Genomic DNA, 22,513 nt, shown 5'->3' with positions numbered 1-22,513 from the left:
CTTCTTGTGTAGCGGGCAGAGGTCAGTGGCGGTAGTGGGAGGTGTCAGGACTTTAGTGGGATGTCTGGTATAGTGGGCGGAGGACAGTGGGGGTAATTGGAGGGGTCAGGACTTAAGTGGGCTACCTGGGGTTGGGGCAGAGGTCAGTGGGGGTAGTGGGAGGTGTCAGGACTTGAGTGGGCTGCCTGGGGTTAGGGAGGAGGTCATTGCCATTGTTGGGAAATGTCAGGACTTGAGGGGACTGCCTAGGGATAGGGGGGAGGTCAGTGGGGATAAGTGGGAGGTGTCAAAACTTCAGTGGGCTGCTTGGGGTTTAAGGGCAGATGTCAGTGGGAGTAGGGCAGACTAGTAGGTGGCCCTAGGGGTTTTGGGGAGTGGGCGGTGGGGTTAGTGGGATAGTGGGAGGTGTCCGGACTTGAGTGGGCTGCCTGGGGTTGGGTCAGAGGTCAGTGGCGGTAGTGGGCGTTGTCAGGTCTTGAGTGGGATGCCTGGGGTTGGGGCGGAGGTCAGTCGGAGTAATGGGAGGTGTCAGGACATAAGTGGGCTACCTGGGGTTGGGGCAGAGGCCAGCGGGGGTAGTGGGAGGTGTCAGGACTTGAGTGGGATGCCTGGGGTTGGGTCGGAGATCAGTGGCATTAGTGGGAAGTGTCAGGACTTGAGGGGGCTGCCTAGGGATAGGGGAGAGGTCAGTGGGGATCAGTGGGAGGTGCCAGAACTTCAGTGGGCTGCCTGGGGTTTAAGGGCAGAGGACAGTGGGGGTAGTGGGAGGAGGGCAGGCTAGCAGGTGGCTTTAGGGGTTTTGGGCAGAGGTCAGTGGGGTTATTTGGAGGTGTCCATAATTGAGTGGGCTGTCTGGGGTTTAAGGGCAGAGGTCATTGGGGGAAGTGGGATGTGTCAGGACTTCAGGGAGCTTCCTGGGTTTGGGGACGAAGGTGAGTGGAGGTAGTGGGAGGTGTCAGGACATGAGTGGTTGCATGGGGTTGGGGCAGAGGAAAGTAGCGGTAGTGGGTGTCAAGACTTGAGTGGTCTTTCTGGGGATAGGGGTGAGGTCAGTGGGTGGAGTGGGAGCTGCCCGGTCTTGAGGGGCTGCCTGGGGTTAGGGTGGAGGTCAGTCGGTGTAGTGGGAGGTGTCAGGACTTGAGGGGACTGCCTGGGATAGGGACGGAGGTCATAGGGATAGTGGGAGGTGTCAGGACTTGAGGGGGCTCCCTGGGGATAGGGGTGGAGGTCAATGGGGGTAGTGGGAGGAGGGTGGACTAGCAGGGAGTTTGAGGGGGTTGAGTGCAGAGGCCGGTGGGGGGTTAGTGGGAGGGGTCCGTAGTTGAGTGAGCTGCCAATTTTAGCGGGCGGAGGTCAGTGGGGGTAGTGGGAGGTGTCAGGATTTGGGGTGGCTGCTATGACTTAGGGGCGATGGCCCGCAGTTTTGTCGGTGTGCCGCTTGAACTTAGGGGTAACGGTCTGCTGTTTGGGTGCTGCTTGAACTTAAGTTGACAGTCCGCAGTTTCGCCGGGGTGCTGCTTTCAGCTACAGGGGATGGTTCACAGTTTCGCCGGGGTGCTGATTTAACACTGGGGTGCTGCTTTCAGTTAGGGGGGTCGGCCTCCCTTTTTCTGAGGTGGTATAATGGTGATTACTTGCTGGTATTCGTTGATTACTTTTTTGCGATTTTTCCGGTGCAAAGGTTGTTTGATGATGTTAGTATTTGCTTGTGTGGGGGCGCCTTGTGGGCCTTCCGGGCGCAACGCGGTTTCCTTTGTGCTGCAAGTTACTTTGCGCTTTGAAATCCATTCATCTGCTCCTGGCGCTAATTTTTTGCCTGCGCGATGTTCTTTTTCGCGCTAAGTACTTTGCACCGACTTTGCCCTTTTTCTGTGAATATTGGCCCTTTATCTCATTGACCTCTCAAAAGGGTAAACCTCACCCGCCCTGTAAACATTCCCCGATAGACTTTTCCATCAGTGCATGTCTCACCTAAATAAAGTATGAAGGAAACGTGAAAGGAAATGGTGCAAATCAAATTCTCAGGAAGACCCTGCGCGTGCCTGATTCACCTGAGTCCATCTTCCACATGTCAGACTGATTCCAAGTTAACCTTCCTACCCAAGGCTCGTCAAACACTTGCCCAAACGAATTGCTCTCTTGTGAAAACCCCTCGCAATCTGCAGCACCAGTAAGCCCTTGTTTCATCATATATCTTTTTATTATCTCAGGGGGTCAGTGCAGTATTGTGTGAAAGGGAATGATGCTTCAATGGCCTGTTTATTCTTCCAGGGTTGAGATGCAGTGCACCGTGTTGTTTATTTAAGAAAAAGCTACACAAAACACAGATTCCCACAGAGATGTGTACCTTTATATTTGTCTGCGCTAGCTTTCTAGGCTGCATCGGTTTCTTCATCAGGCCGTAAAGGTTCAGATAGTGAGTAACATTCCATTCAGAAATGGTAATGATAACCGCTGTGTATTTAGGGCACAATACAAACAGAAATTACAAGAGGGCAATAAAGGCAGGGCAGCAGACACCGAGGAAAAGAAGCGTCTGTGTTAAAAAATAAAAGTGGTATATTTGTCATGTCAGTCCCTGCAGCATGTCAACGAGGAAAGGCCCCCCACCCTGTAGAGGTACTACAGATGTATTTTACCTTTAGACAGTCTCTGCGCTATTTATAAGAGGTGCCATCCCGTCCATAATGTTAGCAGTGATGTAATACTTCTTGTTGTTTCGGTGATCCAGGGTCGGACTGGGACATCCAATTATCTCGGGCACCAATGAAAAATTGGCCCACAGTCAGGCCCGGACTGGCCTACAGGGCCAGTAGATGAGTAAATTCACTTTGCAGCTCGTAGTTTGATCAGTGTCCTGAATAAATATGCTTTAAAGTGAGCAATTTGCATCACACTTTATCAAAACAAAAAAAAACCTTGGTCAATATTCAAACCGTTTCACAAACGGAATGAATCGCCTTTAGAACTCTGGGCCACTTTTTCATTGGTGCCCAAGACCGTTTTATGGCCCAGTCTGACCCTGCCCACAGTTGCAAATGGCAATTCTTTACTTTTGTTACAGACTGTTTGAGTACTATCCAATGGGAAGATTTTTGTGATGCAAATTGTGCATTTTAAAGAATATTTATTCAGCAATATTGGTCAAAACTACTAGTCCCGTGGTGACGTAACTTATGAAACTGGCTCACAAAGGCTCAAAAAATGGCCCTCCTTCAACCAAAAAACTGGCCCACGCTAGCATTTTGTGTTTTTGGTTCGGCATTGCCCTATTGCCCTGTAGGCCAGTCCGAGTGATCTGGCACATTTTCAGTGCATGGACATATTAATGTCAAGTTCCATTCCATTCAATGTTCACAAGAGCACATTTCTTGGAGAAGAACATGCAACCGTTTCATCCTCAACGTGAGAGTCTACACGTGTTGTCTCCTGCCTTAAGAGTTGGCACTTCTTCAGGACTTTACTTGTATGTAAGGTTCCGGTATCTCTGGTGTGAGGCAGAAGATCTGATTCCTGATCAGGATATCTGGAGGGACTGTGGGGCAGTCCTTTGCCTACAACACTTCAGAGAAACCAGGATTGCGAAAAGCTGACTTTCGCTCTGTCGATCTCTGCCTGTGCGGTGGGTAGGAAGTCGTAGCGGTTTGCACAGGGGAAGAGTGTCCAGGAATTGGGTGATGATAACCGCAGAGAATGTGGTACTCTGACATTCCAAGCAGCAGTGCAATGCTTAGCTAGAATGTCCCTAGGGAACAGCACTAAAGAACTGCTGGCCGCCTTTTTAGAGGGGGTAGGATGGTACATATCTTGCAGCTACTTTATAGGTCGACCTCAACTACCTGGGGAATGGGGGTGAAGTTCTCCAAGTCCAGCCCGTGCAATGTGCGCTGCCCGGGGGGTGAGGAGGGGCACTCAGCTTGTGGGTGTTGTTTGGTAATTTACCGAAACACTGACTGCCGATGGCCAAGATAATCCCTATGGCCATTTCTACCCACTACCTGCACCTCCCCATCCAAAACACACCCTCCTGCAATCTCGTTAAGTTCGCTGTATCAAGCTGTAACACCAAACTTTCAACTGCCAGTCTTATTTCTAAACAATCTCCTGAGAATGAATGGCTTAATTGTAGCTGCAAATGCGCTAATGGAGTAATAAAAATGTCTTAGCTACCTGACACTTCAGGCACTAGATTTGTATCTGTTCTTTGTAATGGCGTCCTGTTAAAAAACTAACCTTGACAAATCTAATGGTCATGGCTTGTGCATGGTATTAGACATGCATTTGAAATGCATTGCTATCAAGTGCCCAGGTAATCAAAGCATTGTCCAGATGTTGTCATTATATGGCTAGGTAACACCATAATAGCAGTTCTTGGCAAATGCCTACCGCATAGCTACACAAACCCCAAACTGTTAGCTTTGCCAAAGCGTGTTCGTTCGGCATTGGGACTGGTCGCGCTTCATCTGGTGAGTGCCTAAACATGTTTATTTCAATATGTTTAGTGCGTGGGACATTTAAGATGCATGAAATCCCTAAAGTTTTCATGAAGCTGCCCATCCTTTTTCGCAACTTCATGCTGTTCCCAGTGTTCCTAGACTTCAGTCCGTATCTGGCTTCTGCAACACACTTGGCTGCCTGATTTATGCATGTGGTTGTTCTTTCAGACGTGCAGGCTTAAGTGATATTCTACCCACCCACACCCTGGCTCAGCTCACAAGTCAATCGACTGTCGTGTCTGCATTCCTACTGCCTAAATTACATGTGTGGGAGCAATTACTTGCACCTTAGGGAACATGTTCTGTCAGTGATGATTCTTAATATGTTGACTTGTATGGCTTTATTTCTGTTGAGCGTTGCTACTGGGTAACAGACAACACACAGATAAGGTATGGGGAACTATAAACGGGCCGGACATGACATCCTTCCGGTCTAATCTGACACAGCTCCTTTGAGGACGGACTTCCGCTCCTGCGCCTGCCCGTTGATGACGCATCGCACACTGTATTTCCAGGGCTGCCTCCCGTTGTTGCTTGCTGATTTTTCTACCTCTTTGTTTTTCTTCACATCTATGTATGACAAGTGTTGCTATAGCGTGTGCCCTAATTGTGACGGGCCCTTAGGCAATTTTTTGCGATCATGGGTGTATCATTTCTCTCATGCGCACCAACAGATTAGGCCCTGATATCGGTGGTTGTATCACTGTGCTGCCCTTACCAGCCATTACTACCACCTCTTGGCTGGAGCAAAACTTTGCAGGTATTTTTCGTGATTGTTCTTACTATTTTACTAGTGATTTTATTGCGACCTCTTTTTTGCTACCCCTCTTCTGCACCAACACCTTTTACTGTTCAGAAGTGGTCAGTTGTCACTCCTTGCTCTGACCCCCATTACCTCTATTATTTTAATAAACTGGGATGCAAAATATTTGACTGTGAAGCCATTTTTGCAGTAAAGTCACCAGGCACCGTTTTTGGAGGGTTTTTTGGCAGTGGTCCAACTTATGAGACATTCTGAATGCGGACTTGCAGAATACACTGCATGTAGTATTTACCAAATATTGGACTTGATTTAGAAAAGCGTTTTACAATGGCACAATTTAATTGAAAAACATTTTGTAAATCAGCGGAGGTGCCACCAAGGGGTAGCCGAGGGGTGCCACGGCCACCCTTATAAAAACGCTGCCCCAACCGCTGGCCCATTCAGTTATGTGTTTGTCTTGGTGTGCCAGCCCAAGATTTCCAGTGTGGCCAACCCTATGAAAAATGTCTGGGGTTGCCACTGACAGGCCTGTGATGATGTCTGCACTTCCTACAATTTCAAACACGTAATTCGGCAGTTGGCAAAACAGGCGGTATTGCAATACTGCCTGTTTTTACCATTACTGCCAGAATCTTACTGAGTTTCTAACACAACATACTTACATAGAAGCACTATGGATGCATGTGAGTCCACAACATGCAGGCAACATGTTAGAAGCCTCCTCTATTTGGAGCAATTGGTTATTCCCACAGATAGGTTCACCTGCAGCAGGTGTCAATATTGTTTTTCAAGTTCAATTGGTTTCTCATCTAGAGCAGTGCATCCTTAGACACACCTGGTAAAGTTGTTGATGATTACTTTTTTTTGTTTTTTGATATTGTTAACATACCACAGAAAGTATATGCATTTCTGTTTTAACACCTGAAGGAATAGCCCTTCATTCAGTTTACTTCTTGAAATCATGACCAAGAAGTTTCTCGAATGCAGAACGAAGGGGCCTCAGGATACCTCTGTCACACTTTTTACTAATTGGGGCATTTAACGCTTTCTTTGAAACATCGGGCCACATTACAACTGTGGCGGTCCGGTAACAAGGGTGCCGGTCGCACCGTACCAGCACCCTTTCTGGACCGCCACACTATAACTCTGCGGGCGGGCCATTGTGCCCTGGCAGGTCTAACCTGCTGGATGCTACAGCACCCGCCTGCAGAGTTTTCACAGAACACTGGCACCATTGGCAACGGGACTCCACGGGAATGGGCAACGAAATTTTCCGGCGCTTAACATCCCGGGCCGCCGGGACCTGTCCCCGTGGGACCGGATATCAGGTGCCAGAAAAGTGTTATGAGCCCGGCAGCAAGCCCCCCGTAGCACTGGCGGGTTACCGCTGGACTTGTAATGAGGCTCATTGACTCTGTAATATTGGTTCTCTCCTGTCGCCACATGCCATATTCGGGTGTGATGGGAAAGAGCACAGCCATTAGCAAATGGAATGTTAGCAGCATCCAGTCTGAGCTGTGCTGCTTTGTTACATTTATGGACAGACTATCCTGAAAAGAACAATGAGGCATTATGAGAACTAAAGTATTCCAAAAACAACCTCTTTGATAGACGTCTGCACTCCTCTCGGAGACAGTGCACATCACACGCCATAGATTGGCGGTTTTGTATTATGCCCTTTGGTAGCCTCCACTGCTTTCAAATTTAAAAACATAACAAGTTCAGTTTAGTGCAGAAGCTTGGGAGGACTGGTAACATTTGGCCTTTGGAGCAAGTACAATGTAGTGCCGCATGGCGAAGTTTCCGAAGCTGTAAATCAGGGACTGCAACTTCTCAAAAAAAGAAAATATGTAGACATATACAGAAATTGGTGACATTAATTTCCTTTCATAATATGAGTACAGGATAACAATATATTTCAATTATTCTTGTGGGCTCTTAAAGACTTGTTTACCACACAACCTCTAACAAATAACAAAAACAGTAAAAATGATTTCACCCAATTAATATAATTAGGTGAATCAATAAAGCTGGGATTTGATCCCAGGTTTCCTGTGGGCTCAGTTTGCAATTTGACAGGAGGCTACATATCCTCCCATCCCAACTTTAGTTTTACTCTCCAAGTTAAAGAGGTGTGTGTAAGCTACAGAATTCAAAGTTAGAGCCGCACCAAAGTAGTCAGATGGGCTCTGGATTATCTCTGATAGCCACACAGGAGCTGGCACAGCAAAAGACCCATACTTGGCATCCTGCCTCCTCACCCCAAACCACAACACTCATACCTGCCACCCTGTCTACCCATCCCATAACATAAGGCCAACACTTGGCATCCTGCCTCCCCGCCATTATTGATTATATAAATTATTAAGATCAGAATTATTTCTGAAATAACACTATAAATTATAAACCCATGTGAGTTAGACTTTCCCTACAGGAGAAAATCACATCTTTGCAATCCTAATTTTGATAGTTAAGGAAAATAAGGAACAGTAAGTTAAAATGATTTTCTCAGAATCACATACTATGTAAACTATGCAAGGTGTGATTTGAGCCCTGATTTCATGGTGCCGTGATGAACTGTGACGAATTGCATTCTGCTCAGCAGGAGTACAAGGATGAGTAGGGATAAAAAGGCACACTGAGCCCTCACACTTCTACAAACAAAAACCCAACGCAATCATAAAAGTAAAACAGGCACACTTAAGAGATACACTTCCTTCGCCTTCGGTGGTAATGTGGGATGAGGGAAGATTATGCTCTTAAAGGAATAGTGCGCTCAAAACCATTATTGTCCCAAAAGATGGTCAATAATCCAAAACATGCATTAAACATAATTTTAATGAAAGTTCCTATGTAAACATTTGAGCAAACGAGGCTCACAGCGTTAACATAGGAGCATCAATTTTGCCATTTCAGGCAGCCTGTTCAGCTCATGTTAAGCTCTGCCCTGGCGGCACTAAACAAGCAGCAAATTACTGCAGCCAGAGCAGAGCTGTGCAATGAGCTGAGGAGGCTGCCTTCACTTTCATTTTACGTTTTCGGTGCTCTCCAAGCCCTGGGAAGCACAGAAAACGTAAAATGAAATGCAAAAAGCAAAGGCGCAGCAATTATAAATACAACGTTGTTGTATTTGTGATTGCTGTGGTTGGAAAACCATGGCAATCACAAATACAAAAACATTTTATTTCTGACTGTGGTGGCTTTCGCTTTGAGTCTCCTGGGCTCCCCTGTGCTGGGGGAGCCCAGGAGACTCAAAGTGAAAGCCGCCGCAGTTAGAAATACAACGTTGTTGTATTTGTAAATGCGGCTGGATTTACAACTACAACAATGTTGTATTTCTAACTGTGGCAGCTTTTGCTTTGAGTCTCCTGGGCTCCCCTGGGTCGGGGGAACCCAGGAGCCTCAAAGTGAAAGATGCTACAGTCAGAAATACAACGTTGTTGTATATAAATATGCTGCTGTTTTCTTTCTACATTTTTCGGGCTCTGCGAAACGTAGAAAGAAAACCACTGCATTTTTAAATACAACAACTGTGGCTTCAGCTTTGAGTCTCCTGGCTCCCCTGTGCTGGGGGAGCCCAGGAGACTCAAAGCTGAAGCTGCCGCTTTCAGAAATACAACGTTGTTGTATTTAAATATGCTGTGGTTTTCTTTCTAACCCAGAAAGAAAACTGCAGCATTTATAACATTGTATTTATGTTTGCTGCGGCTTCAGCTTTGAGCCCAGGAGACTCAAAGCTGTAGCCACAGCAAACATAAATATAACGTTATAAATGCTGCGGTTTTCTTTCTAAGTTAGAAAGAAAACCGCAGCATTTATTTTCCAGTGCTTTTAAAAAAGAAATTGAAAGCACTTACCAACAGCAGGTTGTGTTAATCTCTGCTCTCTGGCAATAATAAAGCAAAAGCCACCTGCTGGTAGCTTTTGTGTATTACAGCTGGCATGTTTTTGCTTCATTAGTGCCGCAAGGGCAGAAATTAACACAAGCACAGGAGGCTCATCCATTTCACAAAATGGATGCCTCCTAGTGCTCTAAATCTGTGACTTTGAGCCTCTTTAGCTAAAAGTTTGCATAGCAACTTTCTTAATGAATATTTTTATATATATATTTGATGATGGCCCATCTTTTGAGCCAATAACATTTTTGATGGCACTATTCCTTTAAGAGTGGTGTGAATGTGATTCAGTAGCGACACAAACAGCAAGGAATAACAGTCCAAAATAAAGGGAATGTCCATTCAAGCTTCTTTAAAAATATATATACTTTAATAAAACACATCATCTGCAAGATAACTAAACAGAAAACACAACCCACCCCTTTGGAAAGGCAGAGAAAATGCAACAGACGGAGGAAAGTAGCACTCTGAGCATAAATACAGGGGTGGTAGGCAAATTATAAAACCACAAGAAAGGACATGTTTTTGGGCTAAGAAAGGTGCAGTAGTGACTTAACCAGTTTCTAAGGTCCAAGCGGACCTAGGTGGCAGTTCAGGGTTAACAGTACATGGTTTCGATTCTTGGCGGGTTGACGGATGTTGAACCCAGTGTCGAACGTAGATGCGAGCGGATCAGGCCCAGTTCGGGCACATTGGATCGCGTGGGCCCGTGAAACAAGGGGGCATTGTGTAGGGGCTGATGCAGCTGCCCTGTGCAGTTGAAGGGGGGCTCGCAGCATTGCAGGTCAAGGCAGTCCCAGGATCTCTTTGCAGTTTGGCCAGCCCAAGTCGGGATTCTATCCATTCGAGAGGGGTTGATGCAAGATGCTACAGCGGCAACAGTCGGCGGACGATGGTCATCATAGGTGGTGATCTTTGGTTGCGTCGATCTGCAGGTCATTGAGGTGGTCATTTGAGGGCTTGCTGGATGGAGTCCTGGTTATAACCTCTGGTTAAGATTGGTGTGTGATTCACAAGTGGTTCAGGTCAGGTCCCGGTGTCGAGCAGTAGCGTCTGGTCTAGCAAGTGACGTGTGCAGCTATGGCACAATGCAGCATTGCGCTGATTGAAGTTCAAGCAATAGTTCAGATTGGTGGAGGAATGAAAAAGCCAGAACCAGCATCTTCATTCTTGGCAAAGGTGCGGTGAAGACGGAGCGACTGGTTCGGTGTGGCCGAGCAGGGTGTTTCATGTGACTGGTTCTCCCGCTGCTTCGAGGTTAACTCAGAGGGACTTCAGTACAGGATTGTTCTGTTCAGGGTCGTTCTCCCAGATTTAGGAGATTCCGGTGCAGAGTGGCAGGTCTTGGACCACAACAAAGGTTTACCCCAATGTGTTCTGGGAGTGGAAATGGAGCAGATCATTCTGCCTTGGCTGGATTCTTCTTCACCTCAAGCTGAGGGTATCGGAAAGTGAAGCTCTCCCAAACGAAGTCCAGTGAACTCTTTTCGTTTGCTTCAGACACACTCTTCAGTGTTCTCCGAGGGGTCCTGAAGAAGAGGTGGGAGACCCCTTCTTATAAAGGCAAATGCACAGAGGTGATTGGACTAAAGCTAGCCTACCTTAGTGGTCCAATCATTGTTCTTGAAAGAAGTGGACTTTACCCTTCTGACATCACACCTAAAGTGCTTTGCTCTAGTGGAAGTAGAGGGGGCAGGAAGGAGAGAGAGACAGGCAGAGAGAAACAAAATGGTGGAAGTCTCCTTCCACTGAACAGAGCCACACTGATTACTCTATCTCCGACCCCTTTTTTCTCACTACGATCAAAGGTCTTTAAAAATGCAGCAGCCTGCAGCGAGGCTACTCCCTATGAACGGGTGTACTCCTTTGATACTTGGGCCCAGGGCAGCTGCCTGCTGTGCGACTTTACCTGACAGAAGGTGTTAAATGTCGTCACAAAGAGATCAAAGAAGAGGCATGGCCATTCAGGTCCTGTCCTGTCTGGCTCGACCTGTATGGCCTGAATACACATAACCTTCCACAGCTGAGTTCTGCTCACAGGAGTAGACACATTTGTGATATCAAATTGGATGTGGCTGTAATAATCATGAGAATACCACACCCTAACTTAGGTATGGCTTCTATCTAAAGATTAATCTGCCACCAGAAGTTAGACCCATAATTGTAGGGTTTTGGAACATGGGTACATATCCTAAATGCAGCTCTTGCACTTCAGAGACTTGGCTGTCACTACAATTGTCAATTGGGCACCTGTGACCATTGAACCTGCTCTGTACCACTCGTGTAGGTCAGGCGCAGCAAATCAGGGTACTGATATAGCAGCACACAGGTGCACACTATGCTTTTGGCTTATGAAACGAGAATCTGATCAGCAGATGTCCTTTTCAGAGATGGAATTACCTGCATCATTTTATTAATTTAATAACAATCAAAAAAAGCCTGGGCTCCTACACCCTTGCCAAATGGCAATCCGTCCCAACTGTAGGTGCTAGTTTAGCCCTGATTTTACGGTGCCACGGTTAACAATTTAGAAAGCAGTGGAAAGTTCATCTTCCAATATTCGAACTTCAGTTTTAAACCAACAATACTCTTTCTTCACAGTTCTTGTTCATGGGCTAAACTAGTACATTGTTCAATAAATCTGATTTACACACTGTTCAGGAAATCTGGCTTTCAAAGCACCAAGTCATATAAGTGAAATCCTAATATAAGAAGATGAACAGAAAGTATATATGTATGTATGTATGTATGTATGTATGTATGTATGTATGTATTTATTTATTTATTTGTTTAGTTTCAATAGAACTTTTACAAAATATAAAATATAAAATAACATGTACATATAAAGACATATTACAGGTTCCAAGTTACAAATTCGCAAATTCACATAGACCTCAGGGTAATCATCTACTATGCAGACCAAAGGCATACATGTGTGTGCACTTGTACATACCTAATGACTTTGTTTGTTTGTTTGTTTGGTGTTTGGCCATACCCAAAAGTCGTGATATACCTTAAAACATTCAAATCAAAATCTCACGGCACATGCTGCTCCGTCTGTCTTATAATAGAGAACACCTACATCCACCTAAAATCAATTATCTACAGTACATCATATTACATATACATACACACCAATTATTCAAATTGTAAATCAGCATATTGCAGTATAGGAAAGTGTAAAACATTAAATAATGATAAAATAATAAAATGTCCTAAAGCCATTCAAATAAAATTCATGTAAAATTCGATGGTAACCCTTGTGAATCAGTTGCCACTGGGCAGGCGTTTTTTAATAATACATCATAGTCAATATAGTGCAATGTGTACGCTTTCCGTCTCAGTATTGAGGCAACAGTTCCAAAATGCATCTTCCCTTATCGAGTCATAACAATGAACCATACTACCCAGGATGGTCATGTATTCAGGGCCCAAAGCTGCACATTCAGTAAAGAGATGTTTTGCAGTCTCCACTTTTCCAGGAATTCTACAAATACGGCGGTACCTATCATTAAATGGAATCCCCAGGTGGGCTCCAAGAAAAATGTATATTGGCAACTGGTTTATACGCAGCTTCAAGCGGAAACTCTGCACAGAAGGATTCGGCACTGTCTCAAATATCTCTGTGGTTGTAGATCCTTATGCACCACCCCTGAGACATAAGTATAAGGACAAAGTGGGGGCAAGTGGGCATAGTTATTGATCCAGTCTCACTGCTTAACTTTGCATTCAAAAATGTGTTTTAATGTGGCATTGTTTGTTCCTCTAGGGAAGTCAGGATACCATCCAATGCTCTTATAAAGGTTAGCAGTTAACTTGTCAATTTTCTGTTCCCTACTACCATAGGACAGATTCACCTCCTGCCGCAGTAACGCGAGCAGTTAACATTTAAGTTTCATATGAGTTTTCATATGCAGTAGTCCTCGTCTTTAAGCAAGACCAAACCCAGCTCTAGCCAGATGTATTCCATTGTAGTTGAAGCATTTACCCTCAAAATGCACTTCCAAAAGGCTCCCTCAATAACATCCAGCCAGTGCAAATCACCCATGGCCAACACCTCCAAACCATATAAAACCATGGGGCAGAAGCACTGTCTGTACAAAATAATAATCCCCTCCAAGGAAAACCCAGCGGTGTTTCTCACAAAGTTCCCAATCAGCTGGGTCATGCGTAGCACCTTGGCCTTCTTAGCCACTACTATGTACATATAGGCTCTGCTTCTGCTCATAGCTAAACCTAAGTAAGGGTATGATACAAGGGGGTGAAACAGGGTTGTACGATTGTGCCATTGTTGTATAATCTATACGTGGCTGATCTTCACGCCTGTCTTACACCAGGTATTGGTTGATGCCCTAAAATACGGGGGAGAACTATCCCCTTTATGCTTTATGATGAGGATTTAGTCATGTTAAATTCTACCTATACCAGAGCTAAAGCTATGTGTGATACAGTGATTAATTATGCAGTGGAAAATTAACTGAGTATCAATATGGGGAAGACAAAGGTCTTGGTAGTCTCCTCTAAAAAGATGAAGTGCCCCAGTTTTATTACTCGACTTGAGAAGGTGGACTATGTTGTATCAGAAAGTAAATATTAAAGACAAGAGTGGGGAAATGGCACCAACCTAATGTCACCCTGCACCCAGGAATAGTTATTTTCGGAGAAAAAATCAGAGAGTCGCAGAGTCAGGAGGGACAGAGGTCAGAACCCCACCTCTCTCAATCGGTATTGGAAAAGGCCCTCCAGAGATTGATTCTGCGCCACACTCAGGAAATTGTGCTTAAAATAAGTGCTTGTTTAATGTTCAAAACACAAAGTCAAAGAAATTAATCATGTTTTTGCCCATAGGTGACACGTGTTTCGGCAAGTACATCATTGCCTTTTTCAAACCAGGGCTTACTCTATCACATGTTATCAACAAACTTATACTTTTGTGAATACATTTTGTGGTGAGATAACAAATTAAACAGTTCAATCATTGTCACATTTGTAAATGTGGAGATGTTGGACAGAGAAAAAGGATGGGGAATGGAGATGGATTCAACGGGGCAAAAAGAAAAAGAACAGAGAGAAAAAGAAGAAATTACATAAACTAAATTTTTAGATTTTTATCTTGGTTGATATGGAAAAATTAAGGATGTAGTATGTGTATGTGTATTAGCTATTGTGGTGAAGTTAGTGATAATGAGAACTGTATCATATTATAGAAACATTTGTCATTGTGCAATGGATGATATAAAGCGTACGAATAGCCGTCTTAGAAGTTTGAGGATGTATTACGAATTGTAATGTACCAAAAGGTGTTGTAAAAAGAATAAAGGTGAGGCACAGTAATAACACTGTGATGAGGCAAATCTCAGAGTACATTCTGTTAGGATTGAATTGTGTCAAAACCGTTACCTGTATCGATTTGGCAAAAATATACTGCCATGATGAGAGTTGAACGTTATACCCGGGCTCAATCCCGCTGTGAGAGAAATAAAATGCGAGACTTGTTTCAATGTAAGATTCCTTGAAAAATGTTTGTAAACTATATACCAATCGTGTGCGCAAGTGTTTAGATTTCTCTTGCTTGTCCCAATAACTCCTTGTGTTGGTTGCACTATATAAATATGTGTGCGTATGCATACGTGAGACATGCGTATTTGCATGCATTTTAATTATTTCTCTTCATTGTCCCTGTAGCTCATTATATTTGTAGCACTATATAAATATGTATTCAAACGAATATGTAAAAAGGCATAGGCATCATAAGAGGCAATCCCTACGTGCTGGCGAACTACAGAATTGTAGTTATTAATCTGGAGTGTTCCGCCTGCAAAAAACAATAAATAATAATGACTGTGCACGCGTTTTCGCTGCTGTATACCAAACGTGTGTGAAATTAAATTAGATTGCCGTGTGGCTTGGTTGTGAAACATCATTGCGAAACATAGAACAGAGAACACAAAAAGAACACAGTGTGCGCCACCACATACCTGTAGATACATGTCTGGACAGCTCGTCAGCTGCGGACCAACTCGGTGAAGCGCCAGCATTTCTCTGCTATACTATATTGTTGATCTCGGGTGCCGAGGCAACCTGTAGTGGCCCTCGTCAGTTTCTATCCCTGGGTTTGGATAGCTGCCATTTTGGAGTGAGTTGGAAAAGTTGTTTGTGTGGTTGCCGGGGCAACGTTAACAGTCCCTCTTTAGTTGCTATCCCCAGAATCGGTCGGTTGCCATATTTTGGGGTATATTACTGTATAGTAGATGTTAAAATGACATCAATGTCCGGCTATGTTGAGAAACAAACAAAGATATTCTCACAATATTCCAGAGTATGAAACTCGGTGAAAGTGTTTCTGAAAAGGACCACACTTATAATGACGAACGCCAATAATCTTGGAAAGTAAAGTTGTATTAAAATGGATGCGTTTCTAAAATGTAAAGTAATAATTATGTGCCTTACACATTACATTGAGAATCAAGTTGGTTCCTTAATATCGAGTTTAGGATTGACTAATGTTTAATGGAAGATTATATGAATTGTGGATTTATTGGTATTTTTGTGTTCCTATAAAATGCCAGGCTTCATGTCTGTGTACAGAAAATAAGGTCATGTTGGTATTAGCAGAGGAAAGGAGTATCACCAAAAGTGGACACCTGAGAGATATGTCAGGGTGCGAGAGAGAAGAAAGCATATGCAATGAATATTCGAAAAATAGAATGCAATAGAAATTGAAAAAATATATAAACCTTACATTATTCGTGAACAGAAAAATACTAGTGCACGACATAATGCTCTAAAGAAAATAATACATTTCACTGACTGTGTTCAGGGCTTGTTTCACAGTTCGAAAATGGCAGATCAAGCGTGATTCTGCTTGTCGTAACATAATTTCAAGATTGCCTCCTCTTTTGCCTAGCCTGATGTTCTAGAGGCCGATAAACCGAATGTCTCCCTTCTCATCCAATTGGTGTGCCTGTTTCAAGTGGTTCGCTAACGGTAGCATTACGTTTTGACTGCCAATTCCTGAGAGGTGTTCACAGATCCGGGTCAGAAGTTACCGGATCGTGTTCCCAATGTAGATTGATTTGCATGCACAAATTATGGCGTATACCACACATTTTGTTCTGCAATTTATATTTTGATTAATTTTGGTCTCTTGGCCAAATTTGTCCTGAAATACAGTAGTTTTTTGGTGCGCATACTGTCACATCGAACAGGTGCCACATTTACGGAACCCAAAATTATCCTTGTTGAGCCAAGTCATCTGTTGGTTATTGGTGTCTGAGGCGAGAAAAGAAGGGATCAATTGGTTTCTTAAAGCCGGAGACTTTTTGAAAATTATGTGTGGATCTTTTTGAATGAACTCAGATATGTGAGGATCAAGTTGCAATATGTGCCAATTGCGTTTCAAGATTCTTGTAATTGCAGAGTGATCGTGACTGTAGGTAGTGATGAAACGCACTCCTTCTGGTTGTTGAGCATGTTCACTTTGTTGATGGGTTAGTGTTTGCGATTGAGATAACAATGAAGCTTTCGCTCTTGCTTTTTTGATGTGCTTGGGCAGATAACCTCTTGCTCTAAAACGTGAGGAGAGTAACTCGCATTCTTGGTTAAATTGCGCTTGTTCCGCACAGTTTCTGCGGGCACGGATACATTCGCCACCCGGTTGTTATTCTTTACCCGTTGTTGTGTGGCAGCTGGTGGCAAATAAAGTTGAATTAACCTCTGTGGATTTGCAGAAAGTTTTGGTGAGTAATTGGTTATTTTCTACTTAAATCGTTAGGTCCAAGAAGTCTATATGCATTTTACTTGTATGTGAGGTGAATTCAATTCCGAATGTGTTCTGGTTCAGTCGATTGTTGAATTCCTTGAACACTTCAATTTCCCCTCTCCAGATCAGAAGCACATTGTCGCTGTACCGATCCCATAAAACCACGTACTTGGTATATTCGATGTCTGTGTAGATTGTCTTATCTTCTAACATCCCCATGAATAAATTGGCAAGAGCAGGGGCATATTTGACACCCATTGCCGTGCCTTGGAGTTGGTGATAGAACTTGTCATCAAACATGAAGATGTTGAATTGTAGTGATACCTGGAGCATTTCCTTTAGCATGTGAAGCACTGGAATCCCTGAACACATAGTCAAGTGTCTGAATTGCTGATGCATGTTTAATTGAAGTATACAAGGCACGCACATCCATGGTTGCAAGGAGATAGTCAGGTTGCAAACTATTTGTTGCAATGTTTGAACTGTATGAGTGCTGTCCTTAAGGTAGGCTTTTAGTTTAGGTACTTCTGGTCTCAAAAGGCTGTCAATGTAAGCTGATATATTTTCCTTGCCCATCCATTACCGCTCACACTCGGTGTGCCTTCTGGAATCGTAATGAAGGGCTTGTGTACCTTTGGTAAAAAATATATTGTTGGCATTCTTGGGTGCTTGATGAATAAGAACTTTTTCTCCTCATCCGTAATTAGTCCTTGTCTGTGCCAATTTGAAATCATCTTGTCCAGCACAGAGATGATGGTTTGTTTGGGGTTAGAAGGGAGTATTTCATAGCAATTTGGTGTGAACAGGTGTTGGTGTGCCATCTGTAGGTAATCTCTGCGATTCATGATTACAATATTACCGCCTTTGTTGGCTTCCTTTATTATGATGGTTTTGTCTTGCTTAAGCATCTGAAGGGCTAATTTTTCTTCTTTTTGAAGGTTCCAATTGGTCTTCGTTCCTCCTCGTGGTCCCTCCATTAGATGATGAATACCATTGGTGACAGCTTTATAGAAAACATCAATTGCATTCTCAGGTGGAAGTTGTGGTGTGAATTTCGATTTGGACCTGAATTCAGTTTCAGTTATGGATCTTGGAGCCACATTTAATTCTGTTAGTGTCTGAAAAATCTCAGTCGGTTGTGATTTATCTAATGTTCTTAACAAGTGAATGTTTTCGATTTCTTCTGTGCTCCAATGGCTTGCCGGACTTCTGGTTTGTGCTACGGATGGTCTGGACACCTGGGTTGCAAAGAATTGTTTACGTTTTAGCTTGCAAATCTAATTAAATTGTCAATCTGTAATACTGTACTGTTGAATCTGTATGTGGGTGCAAAGGACAGTGCTTTGTTGAGTAGTGCAATCTCATGTGACGTTAAATCTCTGCTGGATAGATTGAGTGTTAGATTGGTTATTGTCGATTCCTTGCAGCCTCTTTTGTGTTTGCCCTTGTTTGCCTTTTGGATTCGTCCAGGGGATCTTGATTTCTTGTGGTTCCCCTGCCCCTCCTTCCACTTCGCCGGTCAAAGGGATTCCACTCGGTGAGTTGGTGGGAAGGCGAAAACGGACTTGCTTGGTTGGAGTATCTCTATTTCGCTTTCTGTATCTCCGGATTTGGTTTATGAACCCGGACTTTTGTTTAGTCGTAGTTTGTGCATCAGAGCTGGCCGTTGCACTAGGGCTTTCTTCACCATCCAAAGAAGCCGAAGATTTATTGGGTGTGCTCGCCTTAGAGAGGGGTTTAGTGTATTTATTGTATTTCTCTTGGAATGTGTAAACTCGGTCTTCCCGATAGTCGCGTTCATCACGCAAAAATGTGCGTAGTTTCCTAATTTTTATATCATCTTGGTAGTCCTTTAATATCTCATGTAATTTGAGATAATTCTTTACCTTGTTAATTTCTAAAGATTTCATATCCATGATCTCCTTTTTGATTACTTCAATTCATGCTGTGGCTTTCTTGTGCTCTCTTGATGCGTGTTCAATAAGAAGTTCGAGCATGTTTCTTGAGCTTTTATTAAGATTGTTCTCAACTGCTCAGCGAGATCTTGACCATCATCTTTAGTGAAGTCTGTCCAACATTGTCACATTTACAAATGTGACAATTATTGAACTGTTTAATATGTTATCTCACCTCAAAATGTATGCGCAACAGTATACGTTTGTTGATAACATGTGATAGAGTAAGCCCTGGTTTGAAAAAGGCAATGATGTACTTGCCGAAACACGTGCCACCTATGGGTAAAAACTTGATTCGTTTCTTTGACTTTGTGTTTTGATCATTAAACAAGCATTTATTTTAAGCACAATTTCCTGAGTGTGGAGCAGAATCAATCTCTGGAGGGGCTTTTCCAATACTGATTGTATCAGAAAGTATACATGCATTATTTTCCATAAAAAAAATAAAAGTGGTTGAGATGGTGCCATACTCATGTGAAGTGGCATGCAAGTTAGGCATAGCCATTGAATCTGCCAACCTACCTGCAACTCCATCTCATTTACCAAATGCACTTTCTGTAACTAGCGCCTAGATGCCACACGGCTTTGTGGGCTCAAATGAATGCAGAATAAATAAATAAATACCCTATTTTTCATGACATCATCCTTCACTGTCCTTCCTTTGTGCCTCATCCTCAAAACCCTTTCAACCCCATTCCCTTAAAATACATTTTTGACCTCCATTCACCTGTTGCAGCATCCCTTAACTCCTAACTATGCGCCCTTCGTTACCCCACTTCAGCTCCTTTGCTTCCCCATATTGTGCAGTCACCAATTTGTTGCCACTCATCCCTTCTATTGCCCATCTCACCAAGCCCACGTCTTGCTCCTCCCCACCTTCCGTTGCTCTGGCTCACATGTAGATGGCAGACTACCTTAATTTACCAGTCAACCTCCGCCAGACATGTCAAGGAGCTGTGGTCAGGGTCTTGCTGGTAGCTGTCGCTGTGGGATCTGCACTTGGATGATGCAGAACTAAAGAAGGCACGATTATTTGGTTTTCACTGTTTTCCCAAATTGCACATTCCCGGAAAGAAAGCTGTGTTTTTCAATTCATGGCGGAAGAGGGAGCTGATGAAGTAGAGGGACTAAGGGTGACCTATTATATTACTATGGGCCTCATTACACGGATGGTGGTAAGGGTTTACCGGTACCAGTATTTTACCGGTACCGGTAAATCCTTACCACCTTACTACGAGGTCCCTTTGCAGGTTGGGGAATTTATCGCCTGCTTTTTGCAGGCGTTAAAAACCAACCCGCAAAGGGACCCTGGGAGCTAATTACGGTACCGCAATTTGCAGTACCGTAATTAGCGCCTTCCCCATTCCCATTATGCCCTATGGGGCAAAAATGGGAATGGGGAAGGGCAATGGTGGAAGGGGGAATTACCGCCCGGCCAACTTTGGAATGGGGTGGTAATACCCCTTTCCGCCAAGGCGGTGCCGGTATTTTACCGGCATGAACCATGGCGCTAATAGCGCCATGGTTCTCCGCCATCCGTGTAATAAGGCCCTATGTGTTTGCGTGTATTTGGGACTGTGTAAAGCACTTATGGAATTATGTATCTGTGTATTCATATGACTATGAATCTATATATTCATTGTAAACACCTTAGTTAAGGTGCAGTTAAGTTCCGTAGATTTAACTCAATAAAACCCAAGAAATTCAGCGTATGTGAAAGGCTATAACCAGCTAATATCAGCGCACTCCCATTGATGTCCCCCATAATGCCATGTCCCCTATAATGCCATTTTGTATGTCATTGTGAATCCCTTCCCTTATAATATGCATGTGCTCATGGGCTTTGCATCTGGAACGTGCTGCGTTCAGCCGGTTATGACTTCCCACATCCGATGAATTTCAAGGGTTTTGTTGCGCTAAATCTATGCAACTTAACTGCACATAAGCTAAGGTTTCTTTCAGTGAGTTTCAAGGGTTTTGTTATACCATCGTATAACTAGCCAGGGCCTACGCCCAAGGACAGTGCAGTATTTTCTAAAACACTACCTTTCTTTCCTGCACACTTTGGTTGTGGACGCTATACATGTTCCAGCAATAACTTCCTTTGGAGCTCACTAGCCATGACCTTCAGCCATGGCCACCCCACTAGGTTTATTTGAAGCCCACTAACTTTGGGGCCCAGGAACCATAGCTTTCGGCTGTGACCACACCACTACCTTTCTTTGTGGCCCACTAACCACGGCCTTCGGTCATGGACCCCTTACATGTTACCCCAATAGCTTTCTTTGGGTCCCACTGCTAATGGCCTTAGGCTGTGGCCACTCTACATGTTGCTCCAGTAGGTTTCCTAAATGGACCTTCTAGCAGCACTACTAGGTTTCTTTTTGGCATACGAGCCATGGCCTTTGGGCACTGACATATTGCCCCAATAGGTTCCTTAAAGTAAGCACTAACCATAGCCTTCGGCCACACCTATTGCCCCCACCCCACTGTAGCTGTAAAATTCCCCTTTTTTTGCAATAATCTCATTTGTGAAACTCTATCTTTACAAAAAAAATTGTTTTCTCATGACATATTAGTAATACGAACATACTATAGATAACCACGGTTATCCTTAAACACTCATAAATAAACATGGTTGTCGGCAAAAACATGCACAAAATCCATATCTCTTCTGAGGCCTCCCAGACACTCACCAAGTACCCCCATCTTGCTATGCTACCCCCACTCCTCGTAGGTGCTTTTTTTCTCTCTCTGCCCTTTCTCATTCCCCCCACATACTCGTTATTTTGTGTGACGCACCCTCATTCCTGATAGCATCTTCTATTGTATCCATGGTTATATCCGCAGTTATGCAGAAGCGTTCAACCTCTAAACTTGGTACCCAGCCACCCGCCAACTCTCAAATTTCACATGGTGTCCTCTTTCCCCATCCCCATCTTGAGCCTGATGCCATGTCATCCTTTTTGGCTAACCCCGCAATAACCACGGTTATCTCTCGCATCGAGCAAAACAAAACAAATGGCACCTTTTTAATTTCTATAAAGCCTCGCTGATGCATTGCGGGACACATATATAGCTATAATTTCGGGAGAAGGGGGCACACCCTTCCGCATCAAATATTTTAACAACTACTGGACGGAATAACAACGCGTCCTGGACATTGAGTCAATGATTTGTGCCCAAGTTATTTCATAGCTGGCTTGTGGTTTTGGCAGAAGGGATGTGACCTAGCAGTTCGGGCTGGACTGCCTCTTTTGGGATGGCACCAAGTCTGATTTGCATATGGTCTTTCCCCTTTCTGTAATGGCTTAGCAGGCTGAAGGACAATGGTTTAGAGGGTTCCCCAGAGTTGCGCCAGAGGTTATGATTCATTCAAAACCTTCCAGCCATTACCTTTTGTCTTGCTTTAGTCACCCCAAGTGGGACGGTATACCAAGACGTGGGTCCCAAGCCTGCTGGGCCTAGAGAACCAAGCTACTCCTCACTGATGACGCCCAATGAGGCGAAGCATGTCTGGGGATGCTCGTGGTCTCGTGCACAAGGGATTTGACCTAGCAGTTTGGACTGCAATGCCCCTTTTGGGGTGGGACCAAGCCTGATTTGCATATGGTATTTCCCCTTTCTTTAATGGCTTTGCA

This window comes from Ambystoma mexicanum, chromosome 7q (genome assembly GCF_040938575.1).
Source record: "Ambystoma mexicanum isolate Mex_15411 chromosome 7q, UKY_AmexF1_1, whole genome shotgun sequence".
In the NCBI taxonomy this organism is placed as follows: Eukaryota; Metazoa; Chordata; class Amphibia; order Caudata; family Ambystomatidae; genus Ambystoma; species Ambystoma mexicanum.
The sequence above is the reverse complement of the archived record's forward strand: the minus strand, read 5'-3'. Positions refer to the sequence as shown.